The 19,043-nt window shown below is 38.0% G+C and overlaps 1 protein-coding gene across 6 annotated transcripts in view; it reads right to left on the reverse strand.

The window, feature by feature from the left end:
• The window catches only part of BICC1 (BicC family RNA binding protein 1), a 277,048-nt gene that overhangs the window by 80,086 nt on the left and 177,919 nt on the right, over positions 1 to 19,043 (reverse strand). The window contains exon 1 of one of the 6 annotated variants that reach the window (XM_054689988.1): positions 815 to 999. The exons of the other annotated variants lie outside the window; for them this stretch is intronic. The gene's annotated coding sequence lies outside the window, so the exon portion shown is untranslated. Of the gene's footprint in view, positions 1 to 814; positions 1,000 to 19,043 lie in introns of those variants that run through there. 6 annotated transcript variants of the gene reach the window in all.

A 19,043-nucleotide genomic window follows, 5' to 3' on the forward strand; every position in this document is an offset into this window, starting at 1 on the left:
AACAAACAAGTGTATCATTTTTCACATTGTTTTTGAACAAAAGAATACTTCCTTTGCCATTACATCCACAGGAAGAAAGATCTGGCCCAGCACCACTCTGTGTGGTCCTGTGAACCTCAGCAGCTGACATGAGTGACCATAAATCACTTGGCTCTGTTGTTGGGGAGCAAGTCCTTTGGAAATAGAGGGAAAGGAGAAAGCCAAGAGCTGAAAGTCACCTTCTTGAGCACTTTTGCATTGCCAGAATCACAATTATTGTTATTGGCATTCACTTTTTAAAGAGAGAATATTTTGCTGCTGTTGACATATCAGTTGACTTTAAATATTTTCTTTAGTGAGTTTTATGAGCTGAGAACAAATTTTCCCCTCCACCCCTTTTTATTAAATGCAATCACTGAGAGTCCAGGTACATGCACACTGCACTAGAAAACAATCCCTTAATATATTTATGGCCTTGCTTAGGAAAGGGAAAGAATAGTGCTCTTTGCCATCCCACCTCTGTATACTCACAGTAAGGAACCAAGCACAGCAGAGAAACACAGCCATGGAGTCTCAGCTTAGTTCCTCTGCAGAAACCTTGGAGCTCATCTATTCATTCATTTTACCTCTTCCCCATGATCATACCTCTGCCAAATTTTAATTAAAGAACAAGGTAAGAGTTTTTCTTGCCCCATCATCTTTGGCAGAAGCAATGGGAAAGCAAATATATAGAGACATATTTATTGTCTAAAAGATTAGAGCTGCTTTACTTCTCAACATGCTGACAGGCTCCATAAAACCAGTTATATGAAAACATTTGTAAACTATGAGGTACCTCGCAAATGTTAATACATTTCATTACATTTGTTTTCTGAGTCTTTGCCAGATGTGTAAATCATCATATTGAATGCAGTTGTCACACTGTACAGATATAAGGAGAAAAAACGAAAGTTCAGTGGGGGGAAAAAAGGCTTAAAATGAACAGATTAACTATTGCCCCAATCTTATTAACTACTTTTTGCAAATCTTCAGAGGCACTAGCCAAATGAAAAGGCAAATGTGAAAAGCTATAAAAATATGACAGAATTATCTCTAGTCTATCTGGTTGCAAAAAAAAATTAGCATTTGTACATAATTGTTTCCACTTCTCTCTGTTCACACTCATGTGTCTAGAACATATCTGCTCCAAAGTTTTTAGAACACAATTATGCGAAAATATAAACATTAATACTGCAACACTAGTATAACATGAGGTAAAAATGGAAGGGGACAGATCAAGACCCCCTCCCCAAACCCACAAAGATCTCCACATCCTAATTTCCTGGATTCTATGAATGTCATTGGTCTCAGGTACATATAAAGAAGGCTGTAGGTGGAACCAACTAAGGGACATTATCCAAATGGGACAAATACAACCACATCATCCTTAAAAGTAGAAGAAGGCTGAGATGAGAAAGTAAGATGTGACTACAGAGAAAAAGCTGTGAACAAGGAGCAACGGGGCCAGGAGCCACGGAATGTGGGTGGCCTCTTGGAGCCAAAAGAGTGACCTCTTAGAGCCTCCAAAAGGGAACACAGTTCTGCTGACTCTTTGACTTTAGCTCAGTGAGACCTGTGTTGGAATTCTGACCTACAAAACCATAAGAGTAAAAAGGTCATGCTGTTTCAAGCCATTAATTTGGGGTAATTTGTTTTAGCAACAATGGAAATCTAACACAGTAGGCATTTCAGATATATTAGTTCTTAGAGAATCCGTTGAAGCAAGTATGATTATTATTTCCATTTCACATATGAAGACACCACAACAAGTTAGTAACTTTCCCAATGCCACAGAGCTGTTAATGGGCAAAGCCAGGATTCAAATTCAGTCCCCAGCTCCACAGTCAGTACTTTCATACTATGAAAGATCTAATGCTGTATATAACACATATGGACAGCCCTACCCTGTCGTTAAAATCTGAAGTTTGGCAATGGAAAGTCAATAAAAGATAAGAGTCAATGTGTGGTTAAAGGAAGTAAAATGGGCTGTTAAAACATTCAATCAAGAATATGGATGTATGTAATTGAATAGGTCATAACAGAGACAAGAGAAAAAAACCCTAAGACTTGACTGAACCTGGGAAATAGACCAATAAAACTCTTCAGTAAGATCTCTCAAGATTAGTCAATCTTTCTCATTTCTTCCAGACTATTCAATCCCATCCTTTCGCTTCATTACCTTCCTTTCCATGGTTCAGTCCCTACGTTACCACTGTTCACCTTTAAGTGAGCACTCCCTAATGTCTTTGCCTTGACTTCCTGCATCAATCCTTCTCTTTGAACCCTGGTCAGATGAGCATCAGATGGAGACATCTGAGTCTGACAGAGGGGGACTTACCAGCAAACAGCTTCCTACCCAAAATAAGATAGAGATAAAACCATACAAAGCTCAGCAAGGAATTAAAGATTATATGCTTTTCCCTCTGTGGTGAATTAAATAAAAGAATTTTTAACAATAAACAAATAAAAGAAAGTTGTCATTTTAGAAAAAAAAAAAAACTGATCCTACTAAAATTTAAGCAAAATTGGTTAAGAAACAGTTTCTGCATTAAATGGTACCTCATTCATTATACCTGGGTACCACTTTAGCCTATACAAAGCTTTAAAGCCACACATTACAAATGCCATTGAGCAAAAAAAAATTTTTTTAATTACATCTTTTAACAAATATATGGCTTCATCAGGTGTTAGCTCTAAAAGGAAATTTTTCGGGCCTCCCCGGTGGCGCAGGGTTGAGCGCTGGGCTGTGAAGCTGCCCGCAGCGCTGGTTCGATCCCTGGCCACTGGTGAGGGTCCCACATGGTGCACAGACCTCTCCTGCTGCCCGCTGCTCCCCTCAGCAGTGTACTTCGTCAGTCTGCCTGTTCTACTCCCCGCTCTGGGTCTGGTGAATTCTCTCACCCTCCTGCACTTCTGACTGTACCCAGTGCTTACATGTATAAATAAATAAATAAATTTTTTAAAAAAATAAATAAAATGAAATTTTTCCTTGGCAGGAAAACTGGGACATAGAGTGTATGCAGAACATTGAGAGAATTTACTTATTACACTACAGAGAGGCATAAAAAACACTTCTATTGTGTTTAAGACATTTAACATTTCTATCACAAAATAACACAGCATGTTTTCAATGAGCAACTGAAATATTTACTTGTGGTTTAGTGAAAAAATATTAATCTAAAGATATTATGCAGCATGATATCACTCCATTTTTTTAACAGTTCCCTCATAAATGCAATCTTATTAAACTCAACAAAAACTAATTTTGAGATAATTATTCACATAACACCTTGAATAAGCTAAATTTTTCTGGCTTGGTTTATTAGGGTGGCATTAAGGATGAAAGGCATTTTTGTGGCATGAATATTTCACAGTAGAGATGATACTCAATACCTGCAGAGTTTTGTTGTCATGGGGACCATCTAGGAGAAACCATCTAAATGCCAGAATTTCAAACTCCTTCAAACACTGCCTTCAAGTCTGACTTCACTTATAACTTGGAAATCGAAACTAGTAACCATTTTTATTTTTTAAAAATGTATAACTCATCTGCTCAAACAAAAAAAGTACTGACTTCACTCTTTGAAAAGTCTTCAATTTCCTTTCCATGAAAAATTCTTATGCTCGAGCATACCAACCTGGGGGAATCGGCTGCCTAGCAAGTAGCCATGGAAACAGAAGTACACACTGCGAGCCTGCACTAAAGCTAGCATGATAAGGCCATAACTGAGAATTTTGGCATATGTTTTTACAGCTGCTGTCTCCTTGTTTTATTTCTATTGGTATTTTAAGAGAAGTCCAGCTAACTTTATCTTTTCCTTCAAGTTTCACTGAAAAATCACCACCAAAATATCAGAAAGTATGCCAAGCAAATGGCAAAATTACATGGTATCAGAGAGAAAAAAAATCAGCCTGGGAAGAAAGGAAGAGGCCCTGAATCCCAGTTAGCTGGAAGCATACATATGCCACCTTACCAGCTCAAGTTTCCTTGGCAAAGACTCAAACTAGCCCACACAAGGGTGACAGCCAGACCAGTACTACTAAGAGACTTGCATATGGTATTTTCTTAGAAATAATACATCACAAGGTTTCCTTAATTTGGCTCCAAGCTACCTTATTTTTAGCCTGTCTCCAACTACATTATTCTGTGAACTCTGTTTTCCAGCCAAACTGACCTACATGTCATTCCATAAATATGCTGTATGCCCCTCTGGCTCCCCTAACCAACCAACTACCTGCATATTCTTAGAGCCATCATCCTACAAGGAGTCTATAAAACCATGACCAATTCCCACCTAGCAAACCTGGCTTATGAATTGATAAAATTATTTTATTCATATTGCTTATTCAACATTTATGCCACCCAGAGTATTCCAGTGTCCAGCTCATCTGTCTGTAACTGCCCATTAAAGGAGGGGTTTGACTCTTGTTCTGAGAGCTAGCTCTCCAGTAACCTGGATGGTAGTAGTGAAAACAGAATGGCAGAAAATTAAGGAGCATCAATTGCAATCAGCCAAATATCTAGTAACACTGAAGTAGAAACTATTAAGCAGATCAAGTGAAAATTGTATGAGACACACTACTAGAATAGGCTTTTATCCTAAATCATACAGATAATGATGGCAAAAGTGAGCAATTCTTTAGAATAGCATTGAGATATAATGAGTCAAAACAGGGTTATTTATTTGATGAAGAAATCTTTAAAATTATTCATAAGAACTAGTGAGAATATAGTACTTTTTTTAAAAATAAAATGATCAGAGGTATTTTTCCCTGAAGTTTTCTCCAGACAGCTCTCTGACAAAACAAAGACACACAAAATGAAACATGACACTTGGGCGTGAAGTAATAATTATGCCTAGAAGAAAAAAAAAATCAAAAGTGTTCAAAGTGACTACGTTAGCAGTTTTGGACATCGACCTAGGAACTTTTCTTTAAAGCCATAATAAAATGGAATATCCAAACTTTAATGGTCCATTTTATAACAGAAAAAGTTACAGTTTTGTCAAGTTCAAAGATATATCTTTCATTTCTTGGAATTCTAATTGCTTATTGGACATCTCCACTGAGCACCTCATGCACAACAAGTCCAAAGCTTAAATGATTGTCTGTTTTGATCCCACACATAGAAAATAAAAGCAACATTCTCCTTTTCTCATGTTTACTATTTCAGTTGAAATGCCAGCAATCATAGTCACTCAAACCAGAAGCCTTGAGGTCAGTCTTTATTTTGTAGCCTCAAACCTTAGATCAAACAATTCCAATAGGAAAACAGCATCATGTAAAATAAGCCTGGGTTTAAATATAAAAGGTTTCCTACTAGTCATAAAAACCTAGGGCAAGTTAATCTTATTAAGTCTCTTTTCCAGTTGCAAAGTGAGAGTATAAAACCTCTCAATATAAGTCTTGTGAGAAATTTCTTTAAAGTAAACCAGGTAAGGGGCCTCCCTGGTAGCGCAGGGGTTAAGATACAGCCTATGGAGCTATCTGCAACCACTACAGCATGAGTTCGATCCCCCAGCCGGCCAGGGAGCAACCCACATGGAGCAGCAGACCTCTCCTGACTTGCCCGCTGCTCCTCTCAGCAGTGTACTTCGGTCAATCCTCCTGTTCTGTTCCCCACTCTGTCTCTGGTGAATCCTCTCACCACCCAAACCTCTGGCCTGTACCCTAGTTCTTGTATGCATAAATAAATCTTTAAAATAAAAAATATAGTAAACCAAGTAAAATAAAACAGTCTATATTGCCCACTTGGAATTTCACAAAACATATTCAGATTAAAGGTGATAATAAATAATGTGAATAAAGCCAAAACTATGCTTAACCTACTCTTTCCCAACTTATCTGACTGTAGTAGCCTTTTCAATGGGTCACTGAAATACACTGACATTTCTTCTTTTTAAAAAAATGTAAAATACTAACCTATTTCAGGGGGTTGTCATAAGGTTAAATCTCATGTCTTATCATATGCATCTCATACATATTAATTAAGGTCCTTTCTCCTTCTGCTAATCAATTCTATTGCCTGAGTATTCCACTCCCAACCTCTCTTGTTCCTATTTCTGTAACTATAGTTCATTTGTCATCTGGATTATGTTCAAAACCTTCCAACAAGTCCTCTATTCTCTCACCTCTTCAGCTTATCTTCTACCTAGAAATCTTTCTAAAATACAAGTGTTTGCCTGCTTTCCAGGTAAAGAACAAATTCCTTAGCACACTCACCCTTCTCAATTTGGCCCCAAATCCTTTTCTAATATCGCGACATAACCTTCCCCATTTGAGGCCACTCTTGCTCAGTTATGGGGGACAGCATTCACACTGTAATTTCTTATGGTCCCAGGAACTAATTTCTCACTAGTAATGAAATACGTGTGCTTTCAGGGCGCTGCCTTTTCCCGTGTCACTCTGTTGGTCTATAAAAGCCGCCCCACACCCGTCCCTTTCTCCACCTGGCAAACAATTCATCCTTCAAAGCCAACCCAAATGTCACTTCTTCTATGAGGTCTTCCAGAATGAGTTAGTCACTCCCTCTGTGGATTTTCATTTCACTTTGTTCTCAACTCTGTCCTGGGGAGCTATGAAAACTCGTAACAAAAGTGAAAAGATATAAGCAATGATTTCAAAACTAATAATTACTAGATTTTTTCACCAAAATCCAAGCCACTGCATGCTTTTGACTAAACAGACATATGTGCACACATGTGCCTAAAAATCCAAGGAAATACTGCTAGTTCAACATAATCAAATAAATTCAGACACAGACAGAGTCATCCAAATTAATGAGACCCAATTTCATTTTGAAATACCTGATGGTGTCTGGCAAGTTCTAAATGTTAAGAGTTTCAGGAAATGGTCGAAAATGTTAAGACATTTAATTTTCCAAATTACAATTTCTTTTTCCTTAATTTTAACTGATGTAATATTGGGGTACCACCATTAGGAAGCACCACCACCAACTCACCCATATTCCACCATCACAGACCATTTTGCTTCCCTTTTTGTTCTTTTTCACACTCCCTAATCCCCCTTGGTGCTTCAGTTCTGTAGTCAGCTATATCAAGGGTAAGTTTTTCAGCTAGTCTTTATCAATTAATTTTACTTTATATTCTACATATTAATGACACCATCTGGTATTTCTCTTTCTCCTGCTGACTTCTTTCACCTAGCATTATCCTGTCAAGCTCCATGTTGCCGTAAATGGCAGGAGTTTATCTTTTTTGATTGCTGAGTAGTACCATCTGACCCAGTAATCCATTCCTCGGCATCGACCCAAAAAAATGTAAAAGCACTAATTCGAAAGGAAACTTGCACTCCCATGTTTACTTGAGCACAATTTATTATAGCTAAACCATGGAAACAATCTAAGTGCCCAGAACAGATGAGTGGATCAAGAAGCTATGGTATATATACACAATGGAATACTACTCAGCAATCAAATTATAATCTCTAAATTGTCTTTTCCTTATACATGTGCAAAACTTTTAGAATTTATTGGAAAATAAACTTTCACTTCAAAAATTAACAATGAAATTGGGAAATAATAACATATGCTATTTCTAGGCAGTAAACATAACAATAGCAGCTACCATTTCCTAGGACATAGTACCACGACTCCTCCAGGCAATACCCACAGATTCTTGTATTTAAATCCTGCAGCTACTGCCCTGCCAGGAGGATTCATCATTGCTACTTCATAGATAAGGAAGTTGGTCAAAGGGGTTCAGTGAACCAAACAAAATATCACCAGGAGAGAACTCAAAGCTAGATCCTCTGACTTCTTTGCCCATGCACACATCCTAAAAGCTACATATAGTACCACAAAGCTAGGGTGTTTGCATGATTTCTCTGCAGAGCAGAGAACCAATGGCTGTCAAGTTCTTAGGAGCAGCCTTCTCTGACCAGGAGAAACTATCACGAGCCATTCATCTAAGATTATATGTGAATATCTTGGTGTGCTGAAAGAAATTATCAAAAGTATTTTGATTTCCTTATAAAGGAAGAAACTATAAAATTCCTTAAATACAAAAATATTTTAGCCTGACAGAACTATAACCACAATTTAAGGAAGATCACTTCTAAGAACAAAGGAGTCTGTTATATTAAAATTTATCTAAAATACCTCAAAAGCAAACAAGAGGAGGAAGTCTTGCAGTTAATGTAAGAATTAATGGTGAACAACCAGATTTAGAAATAAAGCACAGGAAATATTAAACCAAAGTCTTATAAATTCAGTTCTATTTTCTTTACTTCCTCAATCAAATCAACTTAAATATGACAAACAATTCAGTTTTACATTTCCCTCATACTCCTCAATTCGCTTCCCTATGGCAAGTACTGGGCAATCATAAACAAAGAGTCCAGTCCTTTAGTAAGTAACAAAAGAATTCTATCCCATAATAATGACCTTGAATTTAACTAGTTTGTAAATACATGTTTATTTTCTTTTTTTTTTTAAGATTTATTTATTTATGCATACAAGAGCTGGGGCACAGGCCAGAGATGCTGAGGGTGAGAGCACTCACCAGAGACAGAGTGGGGAACAGAACAGGCAGAATGACTGAAATACACTGCTGAGGGGAACAGCGGGTGAGTCAGGAGAGGTCTGCCTCACCATGTGGGCAGCTCCCTGGCCAGCCAGGAATCGAACTCGTGCTACAGAGGCTGTGGATTGCTTCATAGGTTGCATCTCATCCCCTTGCGCCACCAGGGAGGTTTTACATGTTTATTTTCATATATAGTCTTTCTTCAATGTCAATAAAGATAATTTTAAGATTTGCTTACTTGTTTATACTTTTTAAAAATACATCAGCAAATAACACAGATACCCAAAGGAAAGATGGCACCACAGAAATTCTCAAATGTGACACAAATTGCAAGGGTGGTAAATACTATAAACTGGTGAATATTTTCTCTCCTTTGATGACTGCCTGGGAATATCTGGTACTTGAGCTTTCACAAGAATAAGAAGCACAAGAGAAAATAACACGCTACATTCATTTAAGTACTGAATGGGGCAAATATCAAATTTAATCACAGAATACTGCACTGTTTAAATTTTTTATGAAAAAAGGATACTTGATGTGCATAATTCTTAAAAAATGCTCTACTCCATTTTGGTGACTAAACATCTACTTGTTGAGTGCCTATTATGTGTCACATACTACCTGAGTGCAACATGCCACCCCCAAACCTCATTAAGGTACTCTCAGAGGAACAAAGTCAGTAAGCGTAGTACCAGGAAGGGCACAGAGCAGGATATCTATGATCCGAGCAGACCAGACTGGTAAAGGAGAGTCCTGGAGCCCTTGGTAGCTTTCTCAGGCTTTTATTGAGCTTTATATGTAGTACAGCAACCAGTTACACAGCAGGCAGGGCTGCCGGGGGGGCCAGGAGGCCAGTAGGCCTCCAAGCCCCCAGCAGCAAGTCTTCACTCTGGGCTTCACTTTCTCTTCTGGTTTTCTGTCCTGCTCTCCTGTTCTTTCGCCTTCTGCCTCTGCTTCTCTTGGCGAATATCTCAATACTGCACCCATGGCCCACAGAGTTAAGCAACACATAACAATGTAACATCTGCAGGTGCCCCATCAGGCAGGGCAATCCTAATGGTGGGAGGGCAGAAAAGCCTGAAAACCATTTACCCTACAGGGAGAGAGCAGATTGGCAGGGGTTGGGGGGTGGGGGTGGGGGCGGCAAATGGACTATGGTGGAAGATTATGGGTGAATTGGTGGTGGGTGTGATGTGCTATCTGAAGGATGTAGTCTTATACCTGTAAATCATACACAGCATCATAAGCTAAAATTGTCTCAATAAAAAGTAAAGAATCTATCCAGCAACTCTGGGATCTAGTATGAGTTGGATGAGCCACTCAAAGGAAGATAAAGGACAGCCGATATAGGATCCCATATGGAATTCCATCTAAGTGCTTAAAATAAAGGTGTGACAAGATCACTAATTACATAATGAGAGATGAGTCCACTAGGAAAAGAATGAAAAATGGAACATCAAGAAAAAATAATAATCGTCCACTAGGGAATTTTTCCCATGGTCTTGAGGCCTGGAGATTATCAGGGTGGATGGACCTATGAGGCCTTTTATGGGAAGGCAATTATTTTGCAGTTAGGGTAGACCAGTACCATGCCTCAATCTGTGTACTGGTGGTTATCCAATGTAGGCTGTCAGACAGGTACTGTAATGCCCAAAGGTTTAAGATTGGAAATATTACAGGCCTAGAAGAGTATTCATTAACAATTCTTACACAGAGCCACATGTACCTGAGTATCAAATGCATTCCATTCCACATGGCACTGCATCTATTTTCTAATGGAAACACTAACAAAAAAAAAAGGAAAAAGAAACAAAAATCCTTTCGTGTTAAATAAGACTTGACAATGTTAATATCTTATGTAGAGCTAAAATCATACCATTGAAAACTTCTCTGTTACCATTATTTGATAATTTTGTATTTGATGCCTTGTGGGGGGGGGCCTCTATTTTTGGTTTATATGTTATCTAAACTGTGTCAGCAAATAAGCCATAGTTCTCCCAAAGACAATTTATTCAATGTGACATGTACAAATCCATTTTAAGCATAGTCTTAATTTTAGATGTAGCCTATCAAGAAGCAGCAACTTCTTAATTTACAGTTGACTCAACATGGACTTGAGCTGCGTGGGTCCACTTATATATGAATTTTCTTGCAAATAGAGGACATAAACCTATGGCATTGACAAATGCAATTCAGTACTTATGATCTTCCTTATGATTTTCTTAATATTTACTTTTCCCTAGTTTACTTTAAAAATACAGCAAATTATAAATACAACATACTAGATGTGTGCTAATTGACTGTTTATGTTATCAGTAAAGCTGCTGGTCAAAGCAGACTATTAGTAATGCTTTTAAGGAGTCAAAAGTTATACAAGGAATTTCAATTGCACAGGGGTTGACTTAGCCCTGGGCTCCTCAAGGGTCAACATTATTTGCATTTGTTGAATAAAGTCACCTTCTTAAAAATCAAAATAAAATGGCTGTAACATAGTAGATGGATTAGAGTAGAGCAAGAATGGAGACATACCTAGTGGGAGTGCTGCCGTCCAGGTGTCAAGGGAAATCAGCTGACTGTGACTTGGTGCTGGGGAAGAACTGGGATGAGGGGTCAAGGCTGGACAGACAGGAGGTGGTGACCACTGAGGGGTGCTGCTTTGATCTCCTTATAAGAAAGAATTTGCTGTGCAAGAGGGTAGTGACTATTGCTTTAACTATTCAGGATCTTTTGTGGTTTCACATAAATTTCAACAATGCCTGCTCTATTTTTTTTTTTTTTTTTGAAGAATGTCACTGAAATTCTGACAGAGATCCAAACAGGAGAAGATATTTGCACATTATATATCTGACAAGGCTAATATCCAAGATCTACCAAAAAAAAAAAAAAAAAAAAAAAAAAAAAAAAACCCTCATATAACCCAATAACAAAAAATATCCAATTAAAAAAATGAGCAGAAGAGGGCCTCCCCTGGTGGTGCAGCGGGTTGAGTGCCATGCTGTGAAGCTGTCTGCAGCCTCTGCAGCACTGGTTTGATCCCGGCCAGACCGTGACAGTCCCACATGGCGCGGCAGACCTCTCCTGTCGCTCCTACTGCTCCCCTCAGCACTGTATTTCATCAGTCTGCCTGTTCTGCTCCCTACTCTGTCTCTGGAGAATCCTCTCACCCTCCAGCATATCTGGCCTATACCCTGGTTCTTGTATAAATAAATCAATAAATCTTTAAAAAAATGAGGAGAAGAGATAAACTGACACTTCTCCAAAGATGCACAGATAATCAATAGGTACATGAAGAAAGGGTTCATTATTAGGGAAATGCAAATCAAAATCACAATGAGAGACCACCCCACACCCATGAGAATCACTGACATAAAAAAAAGAAACCAAACCAAGAAACAAGTGGTGGTGAGGGTGTGGAGAGGAAAGGAACCGTTATACGTTGTTGGTGGGAATGTAGACTAGCCCAATCCCCTTTGAGAACAATGTAGTGGTTTCTCAAAATATTACAAGTAGATTCACCATATGATCCAGCAATCCTGCTCACATATATCTACCTGAAGAATACAAAAACACTGATTTGAAGGGATAAATACCAACCTGTGGTCACTGTAGCTCTATTTATAATAACAAAGTTATGGAAACAACTTAAGTCCCAAGGACAGATAAGTCCCAAGGACAGATAAGCTATTAAAAAAAAAAAAAGTTGAAATCTTGCCATCTGAGATGGAATGGAATGGAATTGGAGGGGATTATTCTAAGTGAGGTAAGTCAGAGGGAGAAAGACAAATACTGGATAATTTCACTTACATGAGAAATATAAGGGAGGTGTCAGGGGTGAACTGAATTGGGCTCTGCCTTGTTTCTTTCAGGGGTGAACTGAATTGGGCTCTGCCTTGTTTCCTTCACAAATATTCCTTCAACTGACAAAATGATAGTTAATAGGCAGACTCAAGGGTACTTTGTGCCTGAAGAAAGCAGAGTAGAAGAGAGAAACAGGGGTCATGATAACACCTGATATTTTGGGTTTTTTTTTTTTTTTTTTTAATAGAGGCATGTTTTATTTATTTATTTGTTTGTTTGTTTGTTTTGTTTATACATGCACTGGGTACAGTCAGAAGCGCGGGAGGGTGAGAGAATTCACCAGAGGCAGAGCGGGGAGCAGAGCAGGCAGAAGGACCGAAGTACACTGCTGAGGGGAGCAGCAGGCGTCAGGAGAGGTCTGCGCGCCATGTGGGACCCTCCTCCGGTGGCCGGGGAGCAGCCGGGGATCGAACCGGCGCTGCAGAGGCTGCGGGCAGCTTCGCAACCCAGCGCTCAACCGCTGCGCCACCGGGGAGGCCCAACACCTGATATTTTGGTTTGAGCATCTGAGGCTGGAAAACTGAAGGGAAAATAAATTTAGGGAGATCAAGGGCTTTCTTTGGGTCAGGCTATGAAAGAAGTATCTATATAAAACCCATTTTTACTAGCAACTGATTGGGACAGAGAATACACTTTGGGACACAGACTGAAATTTCAGGTTTTTCTTCCCAGCTCAGCAATATTCACTGATGCTCTTGAATATTTCCCTTCACTTTGAAACTCACTCGAGAGATGGCTAATGCAGTACATGGGATTCAGAGTATAAAAGGCACAAGTTTGAAATCCAGCATCTAATTGTTGCAGAGTTTTCTAATCACAAATGGGGGTGGTGATCCTTACCTAGCAGGATGGCTGTGATCTAACAGAGCAGCTGAGACACAGCCAGCACTTAACCAAAAAAAAAAAAAAAAAAAAAAGTTTATTTTTTATTCTTTGTGCTGCCTAAGTGAACACATTTGTTAGGTACAAGTAGTGCTGATTCCTTCATTAGACATGAAATACACCTATAAATACACATAGTAGGGTTTAATTAAAAAATGTTACAAGGCACCATGGCCCATAAAATTTGTGTCACAAGGCTTTAACAGTATGGTTAACACAGGTTGGTGTCACAAGGCTTTAACAGTATGTGGCATGTTGTGATTGAAGTTACCTCCACTAAGTGACAGCAAACATACAGAGGGTATTTCCAATAACTCAGAAAAGAAGAAAACTCTATGGCATCCAAACTGGAGACTGTATTCCAAAGTCCTTGATGCAGTCAGAAATAAACCAGCCATGACAATATCATATCACATGGTAGATAACACATGTTTAGAAGGAAGTCTTATTTAATTGATTTTTTTATAAAATACGAAAAACAAAAAGCCATTACTTCTGCATAAGAGTGGCTCCATCATATCCCCATACTATTTTTTTTTTTTAACTATCTACCTTTGTCAGAAAGGACACTGTGATTTATTTCTTGGAGAGCTAGAATTTGTGTGGCAACTAGTGAGGGAATGAAAATTCATTCTATAACATCTGCTTGACTGACAGTTACAGAAACCAAATCTGCTTGCAGATGTGGAAATACACATAGCTGATTGTTTCTGTGCCCTCGTACTACATACCATGTAGGACTCGGCCTTTCCAAGATGTTGATTTAATATTTAGACAAAGAAAACAATTTCTGGATGTGCCAAAAGGTCAAGTAATACCTGAAGTTGCTGCAACAACTTGGAGCCAGTTTCCTTGAAAAAGAAATTTTTTCCTATGAAAAATGGATCATTTGCCTCTTCAGTGAGAATGTTAAATTTTACTTTTCTCAGCTAATATAAAGTTACCACAGACTTCCTGAAAACCCAAACACAATTCTGAAACCCTAAAATTATGATGACAAATAAATATTTCCAGTTTACTTCAGTATCAAGTTAAATGAAGAAAAATGTTCAAGATTTCCCAAATCATAATCGTTCCTCATCAACCAGTTCACATATACAGTATGCAGAAGCACAGTATTTATCAAGTCCATATGGGCCCTTGGAAATGTTAGCAATTGTGTTTAAAACAAAAATAAACTCAACTATGTCAGCATTTCAGGAATTTGCAGCCAAAGACCACAGTCAAAACATGCCAAAAATCTCATTCTAACCAGAAAGTATTTTCAAACTTTACCAGAATGAACATTTTTATCATAATGATCACAGACTCTGAAGAGCTTAATTAAACACTGGCACCTGGCTGGAAACTGTGACCTAAAGTCCTTAGCAAGCTGGTAAGTCACAGAGTGAGGTGTTCACTCCTGATAGTTGCAGATAAGGAGAGGTAAGGGGGCATCCAAATAAATAAAAACAAGCCTGTCTATATGTTAAAATCTTTCTCATTTTTATCTAGACCCCTATGCAGTTAGTGACAACAAAGATTTTTCTAAGGGGTGGCAGTGTAACTGACACTAAGGCAGAGATCAGTACAAATCCCCGAAGATGTAGCTATTGTGTTCCCATTTTACAGATGAACCTGCTGTTTCACAGCTAGGATGGGCTGAGCTAGGAGTCTAATACGTAGTCTGAATCAAGACACCATGCACCTAACCTGACCCTGTACTAGCATGAAAGATCTTTAAAACAAAAAACAAAGTACAGCTGATCCTTGAACACAGCACAAGTCCACTTATATGCAGATTTTTCTATTAACGGGTTCTGCATTTACAGATTCAACCAACTGCAGATGTCAGGTGGTTGACTCCGAGGACACAAAACTCTTGTGTACAGAGGACCAACTATACATTATATGCAGGTTTTCATATGGAAAATTTTTCATGTGAACTTGATGGAAAGATGGATGCTGCCCTTCCCCCAGAGTTGTTCAAGGGTCAACTTCCAAGATAATCAAGATAGCCAGACACACATTCATGACACCAGCTGACTGACCCTGCATCAAGGCAGCAAACAGCTGTCTGACTTACTCAGCTTCAGCTGAATCTGGGAAGGTGACTGAATGGGTCACCAAGAGAACAGCTCAAAATCTGCATCAACAGAAACCATAGGAATAGGCTTGATCAAATGACATCAGGGACTGAGGATGGAGGGGGTGGTGCTGTAGCTTCTTCCGATAGGATTCAACCAACACCACTAGAACCAAAATCTCCGCTGGTATTTGTTGTGGACTTCTGTGCTTGGGATTATTTCTCTAATTGTAAACCAGCATATTCTCTGAGCGAGAATCTAAGTATATCACAGTAAGAAAGGAGACAAGGACTAGAAGAGGAATACTATTTGTTATGTATTAGAATCATAGGAAATCACACTGGCACCAAAAGGAGGTGCTAAGCTCATATATCACACATCAACTCCTGGACCAAGATATCAATCATACATGCTCCTCCAATTCACATATGCACACACTCACAAAACCTCTTGAACATCTACCACATGCTAGGTACTACCTCATGGGCTGGTGATTATTTCACAAAGGGTTACTCTCACTGACTCACAGAAATGAGAAGAATCACAGGTGTTTACATAACTACGTTTATGTTAGCTATATCATTATTGTTTACATAATCTTACTAAGCATTAAGTTTATGAATTAATTAAGATGTTGACTGACATTATTCAGCTGTGATGCTAAATAGATATAAATCTAATTTCTAAGATATTTTCAAAATAAAAGGGGATCCATTTGTTAACAAAACTGCAATGAATTCTTTTGCCTCCTGGAATTTGTGTGGACTTTTGTGCTTGAGATTATTTCTGTAATTGCAAACCAGAATATTCCCTGAGCAAGAATCTAAGTATACCAGAGTAAGGAGATAAGAACTAGAAGAAGAACATTATTATTATAATATATGTATAAAACAGTATATCTAACTTAACTATCAAGTTAGACTCTGGACATTTACGCCTACTAACTTTCTCAAGGAGAAGTGAGTACATAAACTATAACACAAAATGAGCATTTTAATCATATTTATATTATATTGTTACTTTTCAATGGAAAATTCCATTTTCTCCCAGTAAAATTCGATTGAATTTTGTAACAACAATTTTGCAACACTAAATTCTATCATCTTTTACATGCAAACATTAGTGACATAAAGCTATAAAGCACTGTAAGATTAGCATTTAGCTGTACTTTTTATTAGTTGCTTACATTTCTCAAGCAACTTCTTCACATTTTCTCAATCTCCTACCCACAAACATACTCCTTTTCTCCTGGATTCTAAACTCTGCCGAGTTCTAGGAAGAAAAAGTTTCATTTTACATTAACAACAGTTTGAAGATATGATTTTACCTGGAGCAAATGTGTTCCTTTAAAGATTAAAATACATTTATGATCAATTGAGTTATTCATCCTGAAGAAACCAGTACAGAACATTCCATGGTAACAGACATTTTTTTTTTTTTTTAAGATTTATTTATTTATTTATTTATACAAGCACTGGGTACAGTCAAGAAGCACGGGAGGGTGAGAGAATTCACCAGAGCCAGAGCCAGACATTTTTAAGATGATGAAGATGATTACAAAAAACAAAAACAGTGGAAGGCCAATTCTAGTTGTTCTAAAAGAAAATGCAACCACATCCAAATGTAAGTAACAGACATAGGACAGCAGGGATCCACTTAGCCTTGTCTTATTTGTACATGTAACAGGTAATAAAAACATTGTCTACTAAAATCAGAAAGACTTAACTATTATGCTGCTCAAAAATATTCATGTGCTATACAAATGTACAATAGCAACGTCATGGTTCGTAGTTTAGAAACTCTATAAACTGCATAGAGGATGGGTTACCAGCTGAGTCACCCATAGGTGCAAACCCCAATTAAAGCATCTATACTACAGGTTATTTAATTTTGCTGATCTTCTGCTACTGCATTTGAGATGACACGTTCAGCTTATAAAATTATAATTTGTAAGGCTGAGATAAGATACACATAATCCAACATCTTAGTTGGTAGAGGTTCAATTATTAGTATTATTGGTGTTACTATTACTATTGCTATTATTATTGAAACAGATATTTATTTATTTTTAATTTAAATTTTATTTTTATATTCCCCATACAATTACAACCCCCTTATTTTGACCCCAAGCCCTCCTTTCCCTGCCCCCCCACCCCCACAGAGTGTATCTCGTTCATAGTTGTTTATTGATTTTGATATTTTCTTCCATATATTTATTCTTGTTCCTGGTCCCTTATTTAAGTTTTCTAGATTCCTGCTATGAGTGAGACCATCCGGTATTTTTCTTTTTCTTTCTGGCTTATTTCGCTGAGCATGATCCTTTCCAGTGTCATCTATGTTGCTGCAAATTGCATGTGTTTATCTTTTTTGAATGCTGAGTAATATTCCATGGTGTATATGGACCACATCTTCTTGATCCAGTCATCTATTTTTGGGCATTTGGGTGGTTTCCCAAGCTTAGCTATTGTAAATAGTGCTGCTATAAACATAGGGGTGCAGGTGCTCTTTGGAATTGATGTTTCTGTGTCCTTTGGGTAAATACCTAGGAGTGGAATTGCTGGATCAGATGGAAGCTCTATATTTAGTAGGTCCAGAAATCTCCACACAGCTCTCCATAGTGGTTGAACCAGTTTGCACTCCCACCAACAGTGCAGGAGAGTTCCTTTTTCTCCACAACCTCGCCAACATTTGTTGTTGCTAGCTTTTTTAATATGTGCCATTCTCACTGGTGTAAGATGGTACCTCATTGTAGTTTTGATTTGCATTTCCCTGATTACAAGTGACATTGAACATTTTTTCATATGCCTGTTAGCCATTTGCATTTCCTCTTCAGAGAAGTTTCTTTTTAGCTCTTCTGCCCATTTTTTCACTGGATTATTTTCTTTGTTGTTGTTGAGTCTCATCAGCTCTTTGTAGATTTTTGTGATCAGTCCTTTATCATTAGTGTTGGGTGCAAAAATGTTCTCCCAGTCAGTGGGGTTTCTCTTTGTTTTGGTTATTGTCTCTTTTGCTGTGCAGAAGCTCTTTAATTTGATATAGTCCCAGCTGTTTATCTTTGCCTTCACTATCACTGCTTTGGGTGATGTGTCTGTAAAGATGTCTTTGATGTGCATATCATGTAGTGTTTCGCCTATATTTCCTTCTATGTATTTTATGGTTTCAGGTCTTATGTCTAGTTCTTTAATCCATTTTGAGTTGGTTTTTGTGCATGGTGTTAGGTAGTAGTCAAGCTTCACTCTTTTGCATGTAGAAACCCAGTTTTCCCAGCACCATTTATTGAACAAACTTTCTTTGCTCCAATGCATATTCTTTGCCCCTTTGTCAAAGATTAGTTGGCCATAAATCTGTGGGTTTATTTCTGGATTTTCTATTTCATTCCATTGGCCTGTGTGTCTGTTCTTGTTCCAATACCATGCAGTTTGATGATTATGGCTTTGTAGTATAGTTTGAAGTCTTGGCGTGTGATGCCTCCATTCCCTTTTTTTTTTTTTTTTTTTTTTTTTGTTTCAGGAGAGCTTTGGCTATTCGGGGTTTTTGGTGATTCCATGTGAATTTCATCAATAATTGTTCTATGAAACATTAATATTTAAACCCATTGTAGAGAGTAACACAATAATAACTGGAAGAAAAGACATGCTTATTTTTTTATTTCATTTCTATCTTAAGTCTTTCCATC

The sequence above is a fragment of the Talpa occidentalis genome, unplaced genomic scaffold (genome assembly GCF_014898055.3).
Source record: "Talpa occidentalis isolate TD23 unplaced genomic scaffold, MPIMG_talOcc4v2.1 talOcc4.8, whole genome shotgun sequence".
NCBI classification, from domain to species: Eukaryota; Metazoa; Chordata; class Mammalia; order Eulipotyphla; family Talpidae; genus Talpa; species Talpa occidentalis.